The 24752-nt window shown below is 38.4% G+C and overlaps 1 protein-coding gene across 1 annotated transcript in view; it reads left to right on the forward strand.

Annotated features, from left to right (window-relative positions):
- Positions 1 to 24752, forward strand: part of GPR158 (G protein-coupled receptor 158) — a 308287-nt gene that overhangs the window by 164374 nt on the left and 119161 nt on the right. The gene's annotated exons all lie outside the window — the stretch shown is intronic.

Genomic DNA, 24752 nt, shown 5'->3' on the forward strand with positions numbered 1-24752 from the left:
GTTAGTGATATATGACGGTAGAATATTACACAGGATATTAAAAAACTAAGATAGTGCTTGCTAGACCAATGTCTTAATCTATGGTAATGTTACTTAACATTTCCAAAGTTATTAACCTTTTGAATTGCTCTGCACCTTCATATGAAATGCTGCTTTACAGGGCTATCGTGAGAATAGATATCTTTACATGTCATTTGGTGAAATTTCTATAGATACAAACTAGTTGGAATACATAAATTAGACATTATCTAGTTTTAAGATGGTCACCTTTTGAAGAATCAGTTGGTTTTCACAGAATGTGACATAAGGGAGAGATATTTTTAGGAAAGAAGTTTAAAAAGTCAGTGAACATAAGTCTCATATAGTGAGGAAAGGAAACATTTGGTGAAATTTTCTCTTCCTATTTCAATTACCAAAAGTAATGGATTAATTGTAAAAGCGATAAACCATTTCCAGGATAGAGATTGCATATTTAGGGCATGTAGACTTTGGCTTTGCTTTTTCACATGTCTTTGCAACATTTCTTTGGATTAAGCAAAAAACTGATGACCCCTCTTGGAGCAAAGTTGATGTTTTCCTTATGAGTTTCCCATTACATTCTTTTTTTTTGTTTTTTTTTGTTTTTTTTTTTTTTTGCGGTATGCGGGCCTCTCACTGTTGTGGCCTCCCCCGTTGCGGAGCACAGGCTCCGGACGCGCAGGCTCCGGACGCGCAGGCTCAGCGGCCATGGCTCACGGGCCCAGCCGCTCCGCGGCATATGGGATCCTCCCAGACCGGGGCACGAACCCGTATCCCCTGCATCGGCAGGCGGACTCTCAACCACTTGCGCCACCAGGGAGGCCCTCCCATTACATTCTTTACCCACTGATAATTAAAAGAACAAAACCCACATAATCTGTCAATGTACATCTATTCTGACAAAAGAGAAAAAAACCTTAGTTGCAATATAGAAGTAACATTGCGGACAAGTGTGTAAACTCTGGAACCAGATAATTTAGTCTAATTATGAGTATTTTAAGTTAAAGAGGTTTGCTCATGCCTAAAATATCAACTCTGCAGTTGGTAGGTACCAACGATCATTGGTCGAAGGTTAGTTTAACATTTTATCATTTTAAACAACACTAGATTCTGCTAAATTTTGGGGTGAGGCTGGTGATAACAATGCCACAAAGAGTAAATTAAATTTTACTCTGCACAAACATTTAGGGAAATAACTATATACATTTGCCTTTGTTCCCTGGGTTAAAGATTAAATTTGTCAATAAACTGTGAGTGATTTTAAACCCAGTAAGGTCTTCTAAAGCAACAGCAGTTTTTACAACAGTATTTTAAAGATTCTGAATATTAAATATTTGGAACTTATTTCTATTTTTATTTTTTTTACCAAATATTATGACAAGTCACATCTTTTTCTATTAGCTATTCTGAAGAGGGAGCATAGTTTCTTACAGCTTAATAATATGAAGTGTTAGTACAATTTATTTTCAAGTGAAAATTTGAATGAAAAGAAGGTACACTGGAAGGAACAGCAGCTTATTCCACTTCTGAAAATAATCTTTTGCTTGATTTATTCTTAGTAAATTTTAGCATGTTTTGTTTGAGCTTAGTGGTTTGGAAAAAATAGTGATAGTCATTTTTTAAAGTGAACATACTGCAGCTTGTATTTTCCCTTCCAGGCCTGTAATAGTTCTTTTTTTAAATTAGAAATTAATTGACAGGTGATTTTATAACTGCTCATTTTTGGTTTGGAAAATTAGATGTTTTAATGTAGAGTGTGGCTGAAATTCTACTAGGCTAATTATGATGTTTTAATGCTTATTTTGTTGGAAAAAAAGGAGATGTATTACTTTTTTATTGTGGTAAAATATACGTAACATAAAATTTACCATTTTCTACCATCTGAAAGTGTACAATTAAGTGGCATTAAGTACATTCACATCACTGTGCAACCATCACCACTATTCATTTCCAGAACTTTTGCATCATCCCAAACCAAACTCTGTAACCATTAAACAACTCCCTATTCCCCTAACCCCTGGTAACCTTTATTCTACTTTCTGCCTCTATAAATTTGTCTTTTCAGAGTACCTCATATAAGTGGATACACTATTTGTCCTTTTGTTTTTGGCTTATTTCACCTAGCATAATGTTTTAAAGGTTTACCTATGTTTTAGCATGTATCAGAACTTCATTTCTTTTAATTGATGAATAATATTCCATTGTGTGTATTTACCACATTTCATTTATCTGTTTATCTGTTGAAAGAGTTGTTTCTACCTTTTGGTTATTGTTAATAATGCTGTTGTGAACATTGGTGTACAAGTATTTGGTTGAGTCCCTGATTTCAGTTATTTGTATATAACCTAGGAGTAGAATTGTTGAATCACACAGTCATTCTGTGTTTAACTTTTTGAGGAACTACCCAACTGTTTTCCACAGAGGCCAGGCCATTTGATATTTTCACCAACAATTCATGAGGGTTCTAATTCCTTCACATCCTCACTAACACTTGTTATTTTCTGTTTTTGTTTTATAATAGCCATCCTAATGAATCTGAAGTGAATTCTCATTGTGGTTTTGATTTGCATTTTCCTAGATATTAGTGGCAGTTGAGCATCTTTTCATGTGCTTATTGGTATATCTTCTTTGCAGAAATGGCTCTTCAAGTCTTTTGTTCACTTTTGAATTGGTTGATTCTTCATTGCTGAGTTGTAGGAGTTCTTTATGTATTCTGAATATTACACTTATCACATAGATGATTTGGGAATATTTTCTCCCATCCTATGGGTTGTCTTTTCATTCTATTGATAGTGTCCTTTGATGCCCCAAAGTTTTTAATTTTGATAAAGTTCAATTTACCTACGTTTTCTTTGGTTGCCTGTACTTTTGGTGTCATATCTGAGAAATCATTGCCAAAGCCAATATCATGAAGCTTTCCTGCTGTGTTTTTTTCCTAGGAGTTTAATAGTTTTAGGCCTTATATCAGACTTCAATCCATTTTTAGTTAATTTTTGTATATGTTATACGTTAGGGGCCCAACTTCATTCTTTTGCATTTGGATGCCTAGTTTTCTCAGCACTATTTGTTGAAGAGAATATCTTTTCCCCATTGTGTGGTCTTGACACTCTTATCAAAAATCATTTGACCACACACATGTGGGTTTATTTCTGGGCTCTCTATGCTGATCCATTTGGTCTATGCCTTTATGTCATGATCACACTGTTTTGATTACTGTAGTTTTGTAGTAAGTTTTGAAATTAGGAAGTGTGAGGCCTCCAAATTTATTCTTCTTTTCAAGGTCGTTTTGGGTCCCTTAAGATTCATGGAATTTTCATGAATTTTAGGATGTGTTTTTCTATTTATGGGAGGGAGGTGCAGCATAATACATGAAAAGGAGTAGAATGGTTAGAAACCAAGAGCTAGTACCTTCAATGCAGCTAGCTATAGGGGTATTATGGAAGATCCATAGTGGTTTACAAATTTTTTCCTTAAACCTGTTCTAATACTGGCTAACTACTACACTCAACATAAGATGATGTTATATATTTCTGTCAATTTATGGTAGACAATATTTCCCTCAATTTCCATTTTCCTAAGGGCTACAATGTTGATCTTGACTCTTACCAGATATTTTAACTCTACTAAACTAATAAAATATCACACAATATCACAACAATAATATTTTCACTCCCCTTTATTGAATATGAATGAGAAATTTGGTACTTTTATTTTTCCTCATTTCCCCCTTCCCATTTTATTAAAATTTAATTTATGATTAATTTGCATCAATTTTCAGTAAGAACCATCATTAGGTTCAAAGGAAAAGCAGTTCTTTAATATATTTTGGCTTTCACTACATTTAAATTTATCATTTAGTCTTCTTCCTAGATATTTATTTGGTTTAGTTGCTTATCATAAAACCTTTCCAAATGTGGTTTTTTGCCTTTGAGTTCTGACTTTTGACTAATCTTTTATCATTATTAGATATCTATACCTTCAAATAGTTTGTTTGGAAAAGGGTAGTTTTGTACCTATGTTACATCTGAACTCCCACCCACCGACTGTGGCTTTTACAGGACAGCCCCTTGGCTAGGGGGAGCACTTGGGGGTTACTGTCTTTTTCTTTCAAAGCTCTATTATTGCTGCTTCATTTATCTTTTAGAATTGAACATTTTGGACAATTTCCAGGATTGCCTACTTTTTGTCTCTTATGGAACAAAATCTCCCATCTGAATGCTTATTGACTTCTTTCTTTACTTTTACCATCATAATATGGTTCTTCCTCCTTGCGTTTGCAAAAAATATGATCCATACTCTCAAATTTCAGACTGAGCTTTCTTCTGATACTGGGAAGTCTCTTGTGTGTTAGTTCTTATGTTATCTCTTCTGCTCTAGTTTTTCTAGGCTTCACTTTTAGGACTTCCTGTTAAATATAGGTTGGGTCTCCAGACTTTCTTTTTTAAAATGTTCTCACTGTATTGTATTTTAAGTGTTTCCTCTATGTTTTGAGAAGCTATTTAAGTTTGTCTTCTATTTTACTCTTCCAGTTTTTAGTGCTGTCTAAGCTGCTGTACCCTACCTTCGTGATATTCTAAAATCCACCTGTTTTTAATCTCTGTACAATTGTTCCTTATGGTTTACCTCCATTTTTGCAAAGGTTTGGGGTCAAAAAGCTTGAGGCAAATCCTAGTGATTTCATATTCTAGTTATGTGACCCTAAGGTTGCATAGTTATATACCTAATCAGCAAGTCAGTTAGTCTCTCTAAATGGCTTTTATCTTATGTAAAAATGGGGACATTCAAGAATTTGGAAAACAACAACAGCAATAGTGTATGTACTCTAAAATCAAGCCTGATTCATGTAGTAAGTAGTTCGGGGGGATTGAATCTACAAATAGGAACCTTATCATACTAGCTAATGTGAGATAAATTTTTTTATATCTATGTGTATGAAAGGACTCATTCATTGAAAGGATTTCTGGACCATTCCAAGAGTTACCAAAGGGGAAGGTATCACAACTTTTAATTCTACACTTTTGTTCTTATGGGGGGTAAGAAGAATTAAGTAAAAGGTTATATCATTTGTAATGAAATGGTTGATTTTGTAACATGATGCCTGATATTATTTGCATAATTTTTTCTTTCCATGAAATATATTTAAACATATATATGAAGAAACTTGAAGTGCTAGGCTTGAAAGTTAGAGAAGTATAATCATGCTTTCTGAATTACCGTTCAAATGATCTTCTTTAGGACATAAGAAGCCTGAAAAGGCCCAGCCGCAACATTACAATTAGGTGCAGGGCAGCATGTGATCAAGGAAGCATACGCTAAGCGTCTCTATTGCAAACATTAATGCCACTGTGCCCAAAGTGTTAGGGCTTCACACATTTTAGTCTTGAAAGATTTCCAGGCTTTAAAGCCTTCCTATTTAAAATACAGATACTGTTTAAGTAAGATTAGTCATCGTTCTAATGATGAGTGGGACTTGAGCTAAAACACGATTGCCACCTCCCATCAGTTTATTGGAGCACTGTGTTAAAAAGGGTTCCGATGCAGCAAATGGATTTATTCTGAGAAGTGATTGTTTTATTGGCTAACTTTAGCAGCCATAGGTATTATCAGGGAAACTAATGACATATGTACCACATGTTTGTCACTCCTTGACTAGGAGTTTCAGGCTCAGGGGACAAGTGAAGGAAGAAAAACTACCGATATAGGATGTTGGAGGGCCTTTGTGGTAAGCGCGGCCATAAAACCGTTTTGTCTAGGGATGACCCACTTCTTAAAGAATTATATCAAAATCAGGGTTTCTACAGATGATGAACTGCTCTATCTATTCAAGATATAATGGATTTACTAGGAGTTATCCCATTCCATAATTTACTAGCCAGTTCTCAAGTAGTTTGAACTTGACACAGTCTGAAATGTATTTTGACAGGTGCTTTTCCCTAAATATTTAAAGGCAAGTGTATTTCAAATAGAATGTAATGCTTTCAACTCTTATTCATTTTTACTTTTCCTCTGAGAAATATGTGTGGTGTATTATTAATACAAGTGCCCTAAGAAATTTGATCTTAAAAAATTACGGCCTTTATTCCAGCACACAACTTGTATCCCCCAATGTATTTTGTTAACATGAAAATATTTTATGAGCTCTGAGTAGCGCTTAGTCTCCCAGCTCAAGTTTAGAGTTTCAAATCTTTTCTTCATCTTGTTACTGTGGAAATTATTTAACTCGTTTGTAGGTTACCTTTCCTTAAAGCTACTTTTATTAGTGGTAAGGAATGTCTACTTTTTCTGGTCACTAGGCTTTCGAATTGTAAAGGGTGAGCTTTAGGACTAAGTCTAGCATTTAAACAATTAAAACAAAATTAAAAAGCAAATTGGAGAAAAGTGTTTTGATACGATATGATAGTGAAGGATTAACATTCTTACTCTAAAAACAGACAAAACCCTCTTAGGAATCAATATGAAATAGAAAAATATCCAATAGAAAAACAGGCAGAGAATATCCATCAGCCGTTGGTAAAACAACAACAACATAAAATATATATTCTCTATATCCATGAGTAATAACAAAATGCAAATGAAAACAATGACATGTACTTTTATAACAATAATAATTCTCTGTGTTGGTGAAGGCGTTAGGAACTAGGTGTTCCCCATACATTGCTGATGGTTGTGTAAATTAGTAGAAACTTTTGGATGAGGTTTGGGATTATGTGTAATAAACATAAAAATGCACAGTAGTTTCAATTCTAGAAGTCTGTACTAAAGAAATCATACAGGTGCACAAGGACTTACAAATATAGTCATAGGTGTATGTATGTGCATTACAGTGCTATTTATAGTACAAACAAACTGGGAACAATTAAGTGTTCAAAATTGGGTTAGGTCATCCATGCATTTAAATATGGGGCCATAAAAGTGATCGTGTAGAATACTAAATGATGGGAGAAAATGGTTTTAATATAGTTACTTAGTTCATCAGCACATTTCCACCGTTTTTTGAAGTTTTAGTTTAGTACTCTCCATTTTTCATCTTTCCCTCTGTCCTTTTCTTCTCATTCCATCCCTTTCTGCCTGCCTCCCTCCATTCCTTCTTTCCATTCATCATCCATCTGCTGAGCATCTGTTGAGTGCTTGGAACTATTACCCATACTGGGAATGCAGTGATGAACAGGACAAATAATATCTGTGCTCTTAAAGGGTTGATATTCCAGTGTGGGGCTGGTAGTCATAGACAATAAAAGAAAAATAAAGAAGAATATATCAGGTGGCTAGCAAGTGCTGTGCTCCGAGTGAAATATATAAAATGAAAGGCTGTAACTTTGGAATATAATTCTTATGGCCACCATGTAAGTTGGTATTATCCTCATTTTATATTTGAATAAACAAAAGCATAGAGAATTTAAGAAACCCATTCTTTGTTACTTAGGGAATCTAGGATTACCAGTTCAGATCTGTTTGACTTTATAACTCATTTTTGCTCTTAACTACTGTGCTATACTATCTGTCATATGTTTACAGTGCAATTTTTTCTTAAATTTTAAAAAGTAGACCTCGCCAACTCTGGCCCCAATGTAATAATCCAAGTTCTAGGCCTGCATGCATTCTTCGTTTTTCCTCATACCCTTATGCCTTATCAAAACTTTACATGTCCAATGCGTCATTCTTGCTAGGTGCCTACTAGTTAACTGAATAAATTAAGTTCTTGCGTGGTACCATTTAAATGGATTTATATGTTCCTTGTCTCTGCTCATCTGTGTTACTACACAGTTTTGCAATTTTTTTTTAAGTTGACTGACAAGACACTTCTTTTTTTTTTTTTTTTTTGGCTGTGTGGGCTCTTCATTGTGGTGCACGGGCTTCTCTGTAGTGTGGCGTGCGGGCTTCAGTGCCCACAGGCTCAGTAGTTGCGGTGCATGGGCTTAGTTGCCCCTCGGCATGTGGGATCTTAGTTCCTCGACCGGGGATCGAACCCGTGTCCCCTGCATTGGAAAGTGGATTCTTAACCACTGAACCACCAGGGAAGTCCCCAGTTTTGCACTGTATTGGCATCCTTTAATGCTTTAACCCAAGGAGCGACTCATATGTAATGGTTTAGGGGTATGTATGTATATGTGTGTATGTGTATGAATGTATATGAATGTCAGGGTGGTGGTTAGGGTACATATGGGAAGAAAAATAGTTTAGCTGAAGAGATTTCTTTCTTTCTGTGCTTCTTAAGAAATATCATTTAAATAACTTCCTACTCCATCCGGTGGCAGCGGTACTAATTATGAGTTACGAAAACAGCTAGAGTGAATATAACATATTTGTGTATGCCTTAAGAGACACAAAATGCTTAATGATTACCAAAACTTGATTCCTCTTTTGAGGCACTTACATTTACTTACGCTTATTTGAGTGGTAAAGCCAGTTACATATTAAGTATGCTAAAAATAACTTTAAAAATTAATGTACTAGTATACTGAATTGCTTGCCAGTTGAAAAATATTCTGAGAGACCAATCTGTCTTTTCTAAATTCCTTAGATCTTCATTTTTAAAGCCCATTCAAATATCATGTAGGCAAAGTACTTTGCACAATTATAAACTAAGGCCTTTAGTAACTATTCCATGAACATTTAGCTAGATTTTAAAAGATGATTTTGATACTGGCTTGCCCATGAGAGGCTCACAATCTAATGGGGAAATGAATATAAGGAAATACAAGGTATATGAAAACAAATACTACAGTTTATTGCGTGCTTGACAGGGCAGTAGGGAATAGTCATTAAGGTCATAGGCTCCAGAGTCCCTTTACGTAGGTGCCTCTCCTGGCCTCACACAAAGGAGTTCCTCAACCTTAGGTTAAGTTACCAGCCTCTCTTTGTCTCAGTTTCCTTTTCTGTAATATGGGGACAATAATAATAAATCTAATAGTAATGAGTCTCATAATAATAAATCTCATAGGGTTATGGTAAAGATTAAAGTGTGTGGAATGCTTATAAACTTATTACAGCTAATGATCTGTGGAAAGTGCTCAGTAAATGTTAGCCATTAATAGGTGTATGTTCAGAATATGACAGCATAAAATAAGAGTGGTTGAGGGTGGTGTGAGAGGACTTCCAAGAAGATGGGACACATGGGAAGAATCCTGAAAAGTGCATTTCACTGGTCCGACGGATAGGAGGTAAGAGGGACAGGCTAGGCTGAGAGACAGACATGTATGCAAAGACATTACAGAACCCAGGATACATTCAGGGAAGTTGAAATATTTCAGTATGAATCCTGAAAAGCCTGACGAAGCATTGTGGACTTTATCCTGTAGGCATTGGAGATAAATTGTTGAGCTGGCAAAGGATGTTAGACATATGGGTCTGGCACCATAGAAGCAAACTTGGAAGTCACTCATTCATTTATTCAGTGTTTTTTGAGGGTGCACTAAGTTCCCAGGCATTGTTTATGGATAGTGAACAAAACAGGATGGTCTGTAATCCTATGATCAGAGTTCAAAGTCTTGTGGGGCAAAGATAAGTGAGTAAATGAATGAGTAAGTGCTGGTAAGTGCTATGAAGGAAAGTAACAGAGTAAAATGAGGGAGGATAATGGGGTTGGGGAGACTGTTTAGGAGGACGTCCCGGAGTCAGTGTCATTTAATCTGAGGTCTCAGGGATAACCAGGAGGCAGAGAACAAGGACAGGAGAGCATTCCAGGGAGAGAAAAACCATATCTTTAATGTACCCATGTGTGAAGAAGCTTGGAGTGTCCTAGGAAGTGAAGGAGGCCAGCATGGCTAGCAAATCATAGCAGAGTGGAGAGGGATGAGCTCAGAGAGAGTCAGGTGCCAGGCATTCAGAGTTCTATAGGCCAGAGTGAAGTGTGTTATTTTATTTGAAGTGCAGTCAGAAGCCACTGAAGGATTTGAAGCAGAGGGATAAATGCTCTCATTTAGGTATTAAACTAATTTCTCTAGCTGCTCTGCAGAGAATAGATTAGTAAGGGGCAATGATGTAAAAGTGGGGGCAGTGATAAGAGGCCTACTGAATTAGTCTAGGTAAGAGACAGAGGTGGCCCTGGGATGGAGATGAGTGCCTAATTTGAGATACATTTGGAGATAGAATTGACGGGACCTGCTGATGGACTTGATGTGAGAGGTGAAGAAAAAACAAAAATCAAATTTGATCCCTTCAGGTTTTATAGCTTGGGGAACTGGGTAAAGAGTGGTGCTATAGGACTTCTCTGGTGGTGCAGTGGTTAAGAATCTGCCTCCCAATGCAGGGGACACGGGTTCGAGCCCTGGTCCAGGAAGATCCCACATGCTGCGAAGCAACTAACCCATGAACCACAACTGCTGAGCCTGCGCTCTAGAGCCTGCGAGCCACAACTCCTGAGCCCACATGCCTAGAGCCCATGTCCAGCAACAAGAGAAGCCACTGCAATGAGAAGCCCACGCACCACTATGAAGAGTAGCAGCCCCCGCTCACCGCAACCAGAGAAAGCTCGCACGCAGCAATGAAGACCCAATGCAGCCAAAAGTAATTAAATAAATAAAATAAAAATTTTTTTTAAAAAGTGGTGCTATCTACTAAAATTAAGAAAATGTGGGACTTCCCTGGCGGTCCAGTGGTTAAGACTCTGCGCTTCCACTGCAGGGGGAGCAGGTTCGATCCCTGGATGGGGCAGTAAGATCCCGCATGCTGTGCTGTGTGGCCAAAAAATTTAAAAAAGAAAAAAAAAGTGAAATACTGGAAAGAGAGTGGTTTGAAGGGTAAGGGAAGGAAAAATCAAGAGTTCCATTTTGGACATAAGTTCAGCTGTTGTTGCCAAGTTAGCACATAAAAAACATGATGCCCAATTAAATTTGAATTTTAGATCAACCATGAATAATGTTTTAGTATACGTCTGTGACAAATATTGCATACTAATACTAAAACATCCTTTTTTGTTTATATGAGTTATTTTTCTGGCAACCCTGATGGTTAAGCCACCTGTGAGAGGTCAAAGTGGAGATGTCAGGTGGGCAGTTAGATATATGAGTTGGAAGCTGAGTGTAGGAGTTTAGGCTAGAGTTTAGGAGTTATAAGCTGGGAGACATAGGAATCTAAAGTTGTGACTTAGGAAATGTACAAAGAAGAAAAAGAAGAGAATGCTCAGGACTGAACTCTTCAACATTTTGAAGAAAAAGTAAAATACAGGAACTCTTTTTGAATAATTGAGGAGTGGCCAAAGAGATTAGAGGGATGGCAGGTCGGAGTCATATTACAGAATCCAAAAGTGGACAGTATTTTTTTTTTTTTCAGCTGCGCTGCACAGCATGCAGTATCTTAGTTCCCTGACTGATCAGGGATCAAACCTGTGCCCCCTGCAGTGGAAGCATGGAGTCCTAACCACGGGACCGCCAGGGAATTCCCAGAGGACAGGATTTAAAAGAAGGAGAGAGTGACCAACTGTGGGGAAAACTACAGAGTGATAGAATAATATGAGTGGAAAAAGTATGCAACGAATTTGGCAACACAGAGGTCATTGGCAACCTTAGCAGTGTACTTTTCTGTAATGATTGAGGAAGTAGAGAAAGCATGGTTATCTAAAGCTTGAAACAATCTTATTTGGGACGGGAGCAGAGAAATAGTGTTGGCCAGACAGTGATAGTTAAAACCATGACAAATTCTGAGCTTTCCCAGGGGAGTGTTTACAGTAAGAAAAGAAGACATTTGAACCAGTATCTTTGGAATACATAGAAGAAAAGGAAAGAGGAAAGGGGACAAAGGAGTGAGAGGTATGAGCCAACTCCAGTAGGGAAGTTTTATAGGAACGAAGAGAGAGGGACTCAAAAGAGAGGGAGTTGTTAACAGTAGCAGATAATACAGAGCCACGAAGAAAATGAAGCCTAAAATAGTTCATTGCTGTACCCATGTCATGCTGTTTTAATTATGATAGTTTTACTGGGACTTAACTGTTTGATAGCTGGTCGTCTTAATCTTTAAAATCTTTTGGATATTTTTAGTCTCTACTCTTCCATGTTTAACATTTAGGGAAAGCTTGTCAAACTCATTGCAAAAGCCTGTTGGGATTTTGATTGAGATTGCATTTAATAGTATAAGAATAATTGTCCAGTCATATAGAAAAATACATCATTAGGTCCTTCTCTAACAGCATTTGCCATAAATTCCAGATGAACATAACTCTATGGATTTGATGATTATGAAGTTACTGAAAACTTTTACCTGGGCAGTTTCTGAGAAGTCAGATTATAGTGGCCTCAGAGATGGATTGGACATAGAAAAGTAGAGAATATAAATATACAGCATTATTTCAAGAAACTTGGCTCTAAGGTAATTAGAAAGATGCTAAGACTAAACGGCCAAAGAGGAGACTCAGGGTTGAGGGAGTTTTATCTCAGAAGATGGGAACATATTTATAAACCGCTAGAGAAATGAGAGAAGAGCAGTTTGAAAATACAGAGAAACGTGGAACGGGGTCCCATGAGAACAGAAGGGAAGAGGATATTGACTTTGGACAGAAGATCTTAATTGTATCTGAGACTAGAAAAACGGTGACTCTGATGAAGTAGACATCAATAATTTGGGGTTGAGGCAACAAAGTTGGAGAAATTCTAGCTTGAACTTTCTGTCTGAGGTTTGGAATAAGGTCATTTACTGAGCGTTCTTGAATAGAGTGGGGCAGAGAGCTGAGAATACTATGCAAGTTTGGCAGTAGCCACTGTAGGGGAAGGATGGGGGATGTCCAAGTGCACATCAAAGGACTGCTGAGAGCCCGGCTCAAAGAGGACAGCACAGACGTTTCCCTGAAGTTCTTTTGAAAGGAAGAAAAGACAGAAAGTTGAAAATATGGGAGGTATTAGCATAGGTAGTTATGTTAACTGAATGTTTACCATTCAAGGAACTACAAATATTTTGCACGTCGCGTCTTGCTTCATGTCCATTTGTTTTTTCTTAAGTGGATTTACAAAATGATCACTCTCCAAGTTTCTTAATACATTTACAACATTAATATGTGTGACCATTAATTAATTTGCGAGAAATGCCCAGGAGGGAAAGAAATAACAGTAATTAGCATCTTCAGCCACAAATGGAGAAAATAATGTCTAAAGATACTCCTGAGGTCATAACGCAAGCCGTTCTTTATCCATAATTAAATGAACAACATCTTCCAGATTCAATGAAAAGGGCATATTTTATTAATAGAAGACTTTAGCATGAATATTATAGTTGTGTGGCATCTTGACCCATTTCTGTCTCAGGAGCTCAGTAGCTAGTTATAGTTGATATATCCCAGTTAGAACTGAAGTCAGGGAGATTGATTTTGTGAGTTTTATTTCCTAATCCAGCAGGGATCCGCAAACTATGACCTGCTGACTGTTTGGGGAAAAAAATCAGAAGAGGAAGAATGTGTCATGACACGTGGAAATTACATGGAATTCACATTTCAGTGTCCCTAAATTAAGTTTTATTGGAATACAGCCATACTTGCTTATCTGCATGTTGTTTCTGGCTGATTTCACACTGTAGTGGCAGAAGTGAGTAGTTGTGATGGACATGGAAAGCCTAAAATATGTACTCTCTGGCCCTTTACTGAAAAAGTTGGCTGTCACTTTAAAATACAACACCTGCCTGGTCCAGTTTCCATCCCCACTTCTCCCATCTCTCAGTGCCTTGCTTATTGGTGCTATATATTCCAGGGGTGTTTGTCTTTTCATAAGGAACTCTTTTTTAAAAAATTAATTAATTAATTAATTAATTTTTGGCTGCGTTGGGTCTTCGTTGCTGTATGCATGCTTTCTCTAGTTGCGGCGAGCGGGGGCTACTCTTCGTTGCGGTGTGTGGGCTTCGCACTGCGGTGGCTTCTCGTTGCGGAGAACGGGCTCTAGGCGTGCAGGCTTCAGTAGTTGTGGCATGCAGGCTCTAGAGCGCAGGCTCAATAGTTGGGGTGCATGGGTTTAGTTGCTCCCCGGCATGTGGGATCTCCCCAGAGTAGGGCTTGAATCTGTGTCCCCTGCAGGGGCAGGCAGATTCTTAACCACTTTGCCACCCGGGAAGTCCTCATAAGGAACTCTTAAACACTGAAAAGGCTAGAACCAAATGAATGAACGTACAGTGCTGGGATTGCAGGTACAGGTCAGGATGTCTGGATATATTTTGGCTAAAAGGTCACATTGGCACCCTTTAACTCCACCGTACAGTCACTTGTGTCAGCTACAAACATGATTCTAATTGCGAGCAGTTGCTAGTTTCCTGACCTGCTGTTCTCTTTGTGATATGCCAGGCCCTTCAGATCCTGAACTTAAAATTTCAAAACACCTTTCACAGGCAGGACGGTTGAGCAAGGTGGCAGGACAGCTAGGCCTCAATCTGCCTTTCCAACATGGCTACAAAGAGCCCGAGTCCTTGGCTGGTTCTGGGTTCTGTGGGCCTGAGGAGCGTGGCTTGGCTGCCTTGGATCATAATGTTCAACTTTATTAAAGTTTTTACTTTACCAAAACAAAATTTCATTTGGCCCATGAGCTCTTGGGCCCCTGCTAGTTCATATTCAATTTAGCTTTGTTAGTACATTCGAGGGTGGATCTTGCTCAGCTGGAGTGCAGTGTAGTGTGCGTCTCCTATACGTTTAGAAGCCTCTTAGACTTTCCTGTATCCGTGTTCCTCAAACTAGAGGTCACAAGCCATCCTTTGAGGGGCCTGCAGAGCTCATTTGCCTCCCCTTCCTCGTATTTATGTCTATAGTACTTTCTGTCGTTTGGCTTTCTCTGTCCACCGGGATAGAATCACAGGGCTCTAAGCCACAGGGCAGGCAAGCACGACAGGGAGTTTTCTTTCCGTTGGAGATCTTTAGAGATGAGCTGTCATGAGACCAAGGTTCTCTCCTGTCTTCCTCTTCCACATCTATGAAGATCATGCTCTCCTTCACACACCTGTAAATATGTAACCTGGCTTCCTTGGGGGCAGAAGGTGAACCTGTTCTTGGTAGGTTTTCCTCTCTGCAATACTGCAAAGCGATGAATTTCTCTGGGGCTTCCCTTCAATGTTGGATCTGAACTCTTCCTCCAGATTTTCACTCTTGTCTCTTGGCACAGATCAGAGAAGAGAAATGGACTGAAAGTGAGCTGAGCATGTGAGCCTCGGCCACCATCTTCAGGCTGAGCCCAGCTCTGCCTAACCCTGAGAGACAGGGTTAGGCTGTCTTAAGAAAAGACACTCTTGGCTGTGCCTTGAGCTGGGTTCCTTTGCCATAACCAGTAAGAGAGAAAACAGAGCCTCTCAAACAACGACTTCATTAATTGACTTGCTAGTTGATGTTTGTAGAAGAAAAGCATGGGTTTCCATTTTCCCGTTTAATTATCCATAATAGCACCCTCCCAACTGTGCCTAGGAAATGCATCTGACAGGGAGACATTGGTTTCATTTGGAAGAAAGCTGAGTTGACATGAGAAAAAGTTTAAGTTGAGGAGAAGTAGGATTCTCATCGACCCTTTTCCTCTTCCTTCTCTTGCTTTGCAAAGTCTGTGAGACTTAAATTATCTTTATAATGCTATAATTAGAAAAGCGACAATTTCTTATTTATCACAGATCCTAGAAATATGTGGGATTTTTGAGAAATTGAAATGTTTTTAAAGCTTGTTTGCCCATTCTAATGACTTGCCAGTTTATTTTATTATTTCTCCATAAAATATTACTGAATTTAAATATAATGCTGTTTTATAATGCTGCTGAGGGCTCTTAAGGATATATGTTATTTTCTATTTCAGAATGTAATATTCAGATAGGATCATTTTTGACATTTCAGTAATGCAGTCAATTTTTAGCTCTAGGATACAACTTTAAAATAGATTAGAGGTAGGACTCCTAGTCTCATTTCTAAAACATTTGGCCTCATTTTCCTTGTGAAAACTAGGAAGGATAGGGAAGAAAGGTGAATAATAATAGCAGAGAAGCTTAAAACAAATAAAAAAGGCCATAACCTTTATTGGCCTATGGCAGTAGAAATTTAATTCATAATTATTATGGGAGCTCTTACCATCCATACCTACTGTTTACTCAACTTCTGTCTTTGAGCTTCTGCACTCTTTTATTTCTAGAACTTTTTCTTCTTACTCAATTCTACCCCCTCCACTTAGCGCACACAGACGCTTCACTAAAGCCGTGGTTCTGCTGCTCTGCCCTGGCTACTTGCTTCTATTTAAAGGTGTCTCTACACCTGATTCAGTTTGTGGTTAGAAAAGCATGTGCTGGCGATGCCCAGATAACCAGTTTTCCTGCTTCTGGCTCTTGTGACTTGGGGTTTGCGCTTTCTGCTTTGGAATTCATTCCATGATTCTCCTCCTCATGACTGCTAGGCCCTGGCTAGCCTATTTAGACACTATTATTAGATACTGACTGCTGGTGGGTGACTACTTTTTCCAGTGAAGTGTTGTGTGCTTGGCTTGGGTAGGTGTCACTTAAATCTATTAGGCTATCAGTTTCAGAATCCCCTGTGCAGCCTTTTAAAATTTGGATGAACGTACCCCTTCTCAGATCTTAGGAATAAGTTCTTAGAATGGGGTCTATATGCACGTATAATTTTTTAAATTGTCATAGGTATTTCTAAGGTACCTCTAGGGTTGAGAACCATGGACTTAAAATCTTGAAAATCATCCTCATGCCCTGTTCTATGGCTGGAGGTAAACCCTAAAAACACTTCATCTGGGGGAGACATGAGACTTTTCTTTATTAATCTTGTGTTCTCACAATCACATAGACAACATAACCTATACAAACCATAGTTAATCTGTCTTTTTGGCTTTCATGGACCAGGGAGATATAAAACCAAGGGGAGATGTATTCTGGAGGGCAGTGACTTTCAGAGACAATGGAGCATGGTGGAGAGAGACAGGGCCATTTGAACTGTTCCAGATTCACTTGGTGAATTGAAATTCCTGAGCTGTTTACCCCAGACCATGATATTTATTTTTAAATGTCTGTGAATGTAGAGAGAGCACACATGTGAAAGCTGATTCTAAGAGAAGTCAAATATGGAGAAGGCCATTGATTAATCTACTCTGGTTGTTAGCAGCATGAAGGACTAAGAGAGACCATAAATGCTATACAAACTACAAAGGAGGTTGAGGGTTTTTTTTTTTTTTTCCTTCGACACAAATAAGCAAACAGAGAAATGCTTGCCTGAAAGTAAATGAGCAGTTGGGCACCACAGCAAATGAACCAACAATGCAGAAGGCAAACACTAGTGACTCACCAGTGAGATAAATACGGGCAATAAGCTGAAAGACATGACTGCTTGAGGCAGATGTAACAGAAACAGACAGCAGATGAGAATCACGTATAAATCACAGAGGCAGCTGGAGTTCACAATCCCCTGTCTTCCCTGTTATTAGTTCACCCTCTCTTTCCCTATTATCTCTTCCTAAACGACCTCAGACATTTCCTCTGCACTCCGGACCCAGAGTCCCAGCTCACTGACTGGTATTCCTGCTTGTGTCTCTATACCTCAGTATGTTTAAAACCAGCTCCGGCTCTTCCTCTGCCAAACCTAATCACTCCCTCTCCTGCCACCAGCATCCATCAAAGATAGAGGCTGTGTTAGATCCACAGCATCATCCTTGACACTTCACTCTCCCTCACCCTCCAGAGCCAGCCCCTCACAAATTCCTGTCAAGCTGCACCTCACGTGGACTCGCTTGTCTCCGTCTCTGCTGCTACCATCCTGGTCCAAGATACTATCATCTCTTCCCCGGATGGTCATACTGTCCTCCTGCACTCATCCAACTTCTTCTTCAAGATCTTCTCTACCCTGCAGCCAGAGAGATCTTTTCTAAATTCAGTTTAATCTTTGTACAACCAGTCTCTTTCCTTAGAAACCCTTCGATGGCCTTTGACTGCTGTAGGATAGAGAACAAAATTCTAAACCGTACTTGTACGTACTGGCATGATTGACATTGGCTGTCTTTACAACTTCAACATTTACTTCTCTCTCCTTCTTTTGGCACTTCAGCCAAACCCCTCTGTCACGTGATGAGACACGCACCCCAGGGACTTAGCACCTGTGGGTCCCCTACTTGGAACATTATCACTTTTCTCCCTCCATCACCACCTACCTAGTCAGCTCCTTTTTCTCCTCCCAGGCTTTCAGATCTCAAGCATCCATCACTCTCAAAAAAGCATCTCCCAAGCTCTCACTCTTTGTCAGCTTTCTTTTCCATATCCTTTTGCAGTTCTGAGTAGTCTTCCTATGGAACAGTGTTTCCCAGCCTTGGTGCTATTCACATTCTGGACTAGAGAACTCTGTGTTGTGGGGAGCTGTTCTGTGCATTGTAAGTAGCATTCCTGACCTCTACCCCCTGGATGCAACTTGTGACAATTAAAAACATCTCCAGACATTGTCAAATACCTCCTGAGGAGCAAAGTTACCCCCTTTGAGAACCACAGCTTTAGAGCAACTACCTCTACTTCAGTCTGTGATGTATTGAGTATGTTTTTCCTAAAAAAAATTGAATACTCCATGACATCATGAACTCTGTGTGTGTGTGTGTGTGTGTGTGTGTGTGTGTGTTTTGAATGAAATAATGGGAAAAAAACCCAAAACACCATAGGAGAATAATGTCACTATTTGATTTTAATCTCCAAAGTTCATTCTTTCTTTCTTGTCTAGAAGGAAATTTGAGAACTACATCCATAATATTATTGAATTTCAAATCAGCATAATCTTGAGGTAGAGTTCACTAGAGAACATTAGTCATGGGGTACATGCTTCTGGTCCACTACTGGAAACCTCCAGATCATTAGGCTTCTTGAGGAAGAGGGTCAACTTCTCTATATCTAAACAAGCATTCTAAAAATTATACACCTTCTTCATCTAGCTAGGTGGTAACTTGGTATTATTAACTATTTGGTGGAAAACTATACAATATAGCTAGAATTTAAGCTTGAAATGGAGTACAAAGCCTTTCTTTCTAGAGGAATGTACATAGAGGAATGTACTTTATACCTTCTGTGATATTTTCTAGCAGCTTCAGGTAGCTGATGAAAAAGGTAGATATAAACACAGTAATAATAAGCAGAAAAGTAAATAACAGTGGGTATACAGAGGGAGCAACACTTGATTCTAGATGGAAAGAAACATCGGGAATGTCTTTCTAGAAAAGGCAGTATTTGAACTGCTTTGAAAGATGAGTAGGAATTTTCTAGGTAAAAGGACAAAACCTGCAAAGTTCTTGGGATTAACAAGAGCGCAGTGGAACACAGCATGTGGTCTCTAGAATGTTTGAGATGAAGCTGGAAAGGTTGGAAGAAGCTAGAACATGAAGAGCTTTAGATGCTGAGATAAGGAATTTGGATTTATTTATAGAAAACTATCCCAAGGATTTAAAAAAGGAAATGGTATGGTTGCATTCGTATTTTATTAGAAATCTCTGGCTGAATGTGGAAGATAACCTAGAATGTATGAGACTGCAAGTTTAGAGACCAGTCAGGGATCTGTTATACTAGTTTCCAGGAGAAATGAAGACAAACATGACTTAGGACAGTGACATAGGGGTGGGAGAAAGGGAATGATTTTCAAGCACAATGAGGAAGTAGAAATGAAATGGTAGAGAGACCTTTAAGATGGCAGAGGAATAAGACGTGGAGATCACCTTCCTCCCCACAGATACATCAAAAATACCTCTGCATGTGGAACAAATCCTACAGAACACCTACTGAATGCTGGCAGAAGACCCGAGACTTCCCAAAAGGCAAGAAACTCCCCACGTACCTGGGTAGGGCAAAAGAAAAAAGAAAAAACAGAGACAAAAGAATAGGGACAGTGGGGAGCTGGGAGCTGAGGCTTGGGCTTCGGAGGACAGATCCCAGGGAGAGGACGGGGGTTGGCTGCGTGAACACAGCCTGAAGGGGCTAGTGCGCCACAGCTAGCCAGGAGGGAGTCCGGGAAAATGTCTGGAACTGCCGAAGAGGCAAGAGACCATTGTTTCAGGGTGCGCGAGGAGAGGGGATTCAGAGCTCCGGAGACGGTTGCGAGCCGTGGCTATCAGCGGGAACCCAGAGACATGAGATGCTAAGGCTGCTGCTGCAGCCACCAAGAAGCCTGTGTGCAAGCACAGGTCACTGTCCACACCTCCCCTCCCGGGAGCCTGTGCAGCCCGCCACTGCCAGGGTTCCGTGATCCAGGGACAACTTTCCCGGGACAACACACGGCGCATTCCGTACCCCGCCCTCCCCCCTGCCTGAGTGAGCCAGAGACCCCTAATCAGCTGCTCCTTTAACCCCGTCCTGACTGAGCGAAGACCAGACGCCCTGTGGCGACCTACACGCAGAGGCAGGTCCAAATCCAAAGCTGAACCCCGGGAGCTGTGTGAACAAAGAAGAGAAAGAGAAATCTCTCCCAGCAGCCTCAGGAGCAGCAGATTAACTCTCCACAATCAACTTGATGTACCCTGCATCTGTGGAATACCTGAATACACAATGAGTCATCCCAAAATTGAGGTGGTGGACATTGGGAGCAACTGTAGACTTCGGGTTTGCTTTCTGCATCTAATTTGTTTCTGGTTTTATGTTTATCTTAGTTTAGTATTTAGAGTTAATTATCATTAGTAGATTTGTTTATTGATTTGGTTGCTCTCTTCCTTTTTTTTGTATATAGATATATATTTTTCCTTTTCCTCTTTTTGTGAGTGTGTATGTGTATGCTTCTTTGTGTGATTCTGTCTGTATAGCTTTGCTTTTGCCATTTGTCCTAGGGTTCTATATGTTCTTTTTTTTTCCTTAAAAAATTTTTTTTAACATCCTTATTGGAGTGTAATTGCTTTATAATGGTGTTAGTTTCTGCTTTATAACAAAGTGAATCAGTTGTACATACATATGTCCCCATATCTCTTCCCTCTTGCATCTCCCTCCCTCCCACCCTCCCTATCCCACCCCTCTAGGTGGTCACAAAGCACTGAGCTCATCTCCCTGTGCTTTGCAGCTGCTTCCCACTCGCTATCTGTTTTACGTTTGGTAGTGTATATATGTCCATGCCACTCTCTCACTTTGCCCCAGCTTACCCTTCCCCCTCTCCGTATCCTCAAGTCCATTCTCTAGTAGGTCTGCATCTTTATTCCCATCTTGCCCATAGATTCATCTGATCATTTTTTTTCTTTTTCTTTTAGATTCCATATATATGTGTTAGGATATGGTATTTGTTTTTCTCTTTCTGACTTACTTCACTCTGTATGACAGTCTCTAGGTCCATCCATCTCACTACAAATAACTCAGTTTTGTTCCTTTCTATGGCTGAGTAATATTCCATTGTATATATGTGCCACATCTTCTTTATCCATTCATCTGTTGATGGACACTTAGGTTGCTTCCGTGTGCTGGCTATTGTAAAAAGATCTGCAATGAACATTGTGGTACATGACTCTTTTTGAATTATGGTTTTCTCAGGGTATATGCCCAGTAGTGGGATTGCTTGGTCATATGGTAGTTCTAGTTTTAGTTTTTTAAGGAACCTCCATACTGTTCTCCATAGTGGTGGTATCAATTTACATTCCCACCAACAGTGCAAGAGGGTTCCCTTTTCTCCACACCCTCTCCAGCATTTATTGTTTGTAGGTTTTTTGATGATGGCCATTCTGACCAGTGTGAGATGATATCTCATTGTAGTTTTGATTTGCATTTCTCTAATGAATAATGATGTTGAGCATTCTTTCATGCATTTTTTGGCAATCTGTATATCTTCTTTGGAGAAATGTCTATTTAGGTCTTCTGCCCATTTTTGGATTGGGTTGTTTGTTTTTTTGATATTGAGCTTCATGAGTTCCTTGTATATTTTGGAGATTAATCCTTTGTCAGTTGCTTCATTTGCAAATATTTTCTCCGATTCTGAGGGTGGTCTTTTTGTCTTGTTTATGGTTTCCTTTGCTGTGCAAAAGGTTTTAAGTTTCATTAGGTCCCATTTGTTTATTTTTGTTTTTATTTCCATTTCTCTAGGAGGTGGGTCAAAAAGGATCTTGCTGTGATTTTGAAGGAATAGGTTTTGAAGGAATAGGTTTGGATGGACAAAGGTGAGTTTGGTTTTGGACATGCTGAGATTAAGTCATCCATGAACCCTAGTTGGAGAAGCCTGGAGTGGTGCTCAGAAGAGAGGTCAGAGCTAGAGATAGATTTGAGTTACCACGATGGGGTATTCACTGATGCTGTGGTAATGAAATAGGTATTCCAGAGAAAGGATGTGAAGAAGAGGGGAAGGCTTACTGTGTGCCACTGAGGAAGAGTTTAGATAACAAAACGCTTGTCCTAAGTCTTTATCCAAAACTTGAATCACCTGAGGGATTTATATTTTAAGATTCAGGAAGGGAAAGTAATCGAATTATTTTCATGTCCATGTGCTCTGATTTATTTATTCTGCTGGTATCAGGAGAACTGATGTTGAAATGCCTTAAAATAAGTTCTATCTATTTACAGCTCTCTGTGAGTCTGGAAGTCACAAAATCTTTGTAAATTTTCCAAGTCTTTGAGAACAGCCTTCACGATATGTGCTTTCAGACCACAGGCATATGGTGAGAGTTTGCTTGCCTTCCGAAAGCAGACATTGAGAAACAGGAGAGTTTGGATATAGTTTAGACAGTGTTTGAACGGATTTAGCAGTAATGGGTCAGCTCTGTTTTAATGACTATATTTTATTTTCTTGAGAGCATACATTGTGGATGTTCTCATGGATTTCCATATATATATTTCAGAATTTTTAATATTTTATCTGGCATGTAGTCCATTCATATTCATGAGTAGACATGTGAATATGGTCATTTTAATGATGTAAAGCAAAAACACTGTATGTAATTCTCTTGTAATTGACGAGCTCAAGTTCTAGCCTATTTTTTACTTGAAATAGATTTGACATATAACATTGTATAAATTTAAGGTGTGTATGTTTTTGATACGTTTGTATATTGTAGTATGATTGCTATTGTAGTAATAATTAGCACCTCTATCACATCACATGAATTGTCTTTTTTTAGTGGTTAGACTCATTAAGTTCTAGTCTCCTAGCAAGTTTGATGGTTGTAATACAATGTTGTTATCAATATTCTAGCCTATTTTCTTCTTATATTGGGTTACTATAAAAATGTGTCTGCCAAAACCACTTGTAAACAAGTAGGTAATATGAACAGATTCTCCTGTGAATTGACCTGAATGTTTACCAGCAAATAGATACATTTTGTTCTTATAAGACAAATAAGCAACTTTTTTTGTATTTGTAGTGATATTTTAAGTTGGTAGATAAAATAGGGATGATAATACAACAAAATCTTCTGTCAGTTTTAATAATAGCAAATGGGGTTTTTGTTGCTCTGTTTTTATAGTGCCCTTTTGGAAAAAGGCATTTTCTGAGGCCAGAAAAAAAGTGATTTTTGAAAGGCCATACAAAATGTTATTTCAAATTTAAACATAATTGAAATATATTAGCAAAAACTTACTCATATCAGAAATGAATTCAGGAACTCATTGAATGACAAAATTGTTTATACCTAAGAAGAACAGAATCAGAACTTAGCAATAGATTTCTAGACACTATTTTCAAAATAATTTTTTGTGTGCAAAGAGAAATTAGCAGGCATATAGTTTTATATAGTTATGGTACATTTTCCTGTAAATAGTGTATTCTTGAAGAATTGAATTTAATTTGAATTTTTAATAGATCTTATTGAATAGAATAAATAATAGAATATTTATTAGAATAATAATAGAATAAATAGAATAAACTAATACTAAAAAAGTTTACCCAAAGACACTGAGCCAGTAAGCAAAACTCAGATCATAAAGACTTCAGAGCTTACCTATTTTTTAAATTTTTATTTTATATTGGAATATAGTTGATTTACAATGTTGTGTTAGTTTCAGATGTACAGCAAAGTGATATAGTTATACATATATCTATTCTTTCTCAGATTCTTTTCCAATATAGGTTATTACAGAGTAATGAGTATAGTTCCCTGTGCTATTCAGTAGGTCCTTGTTGATTATCTATTTTATATATAGTAGTGTGTATGTTAATCCCAACCTCCTGGTTTATAAACGAGGGTTTATCCCCCGCCCTGTCTTTCCCCTGTGGTAACCATAAGTTTGTCTTCTATGTTGTGAGTCTATTTCTGTTTTGTAAATAAGTTCATTTGTATCATTTTTTAGATTCCACATATAAGTGATATGGCATTTGTCTTTCTCTGTCTGACTTACTTCACTTAGTATGATAATCTCTGAGTCTATCCATGTTGCTGCAAATGGCATCATTTCATTCTTTTTTATGGCTGAGTAATATTCCATTGCATATATGTACCACTTCTCCTTAACAGGTTACATGTTTAATTACCACCCTATGTGTGATATTCCTGTTTCTTGGAGTGTGGGTAGAGAACTCTGAGCTTCCTGTCAATTTCTTGCTCCCTTTCTTGTAGGGCTCTCTTCCATCTTTGCAAAGTGATCAGATAGAAGTAAATGAATGGGAAGTATGGGAATGTCATTGGCTTAAATGTAAATTAGTAGAATATACAAATTGAAGGTACAAATGGTAGAAGTACCAGAAAGTTATATACTATTGCTTTCTTTGTGAGTTTACCCTTTGTGTGATATGTCTTGCAAATTGGTGGCACCAATTTCATGAGATTTGAGGGGTAATAAAAGGTCTGTTGATTTTTATCTTTATCCACCTTAATGTGAGTTTCAAATCCTTTGTTATTTATTTATTTTTATGAAGGTACAATTTACATAGAGTGAAATGC

The sequence above is a fragment of the Mesoplodon densirostris genome, chromosome 4 (genome assembly GCF_025265405.1).
Source record: "Mesoplodon densirostris isolate mMesDen1 chromosome 4, mMesDen1 primary haplotype, whole genome shotgun sequence".
Classification (NCBI taxonomy): Eukaryota; Metazoa; Chordata; class Mammalia; order Artiodactyla; family Ziphiidae; genus Mesoplodon; species Mesoplodon densirostris.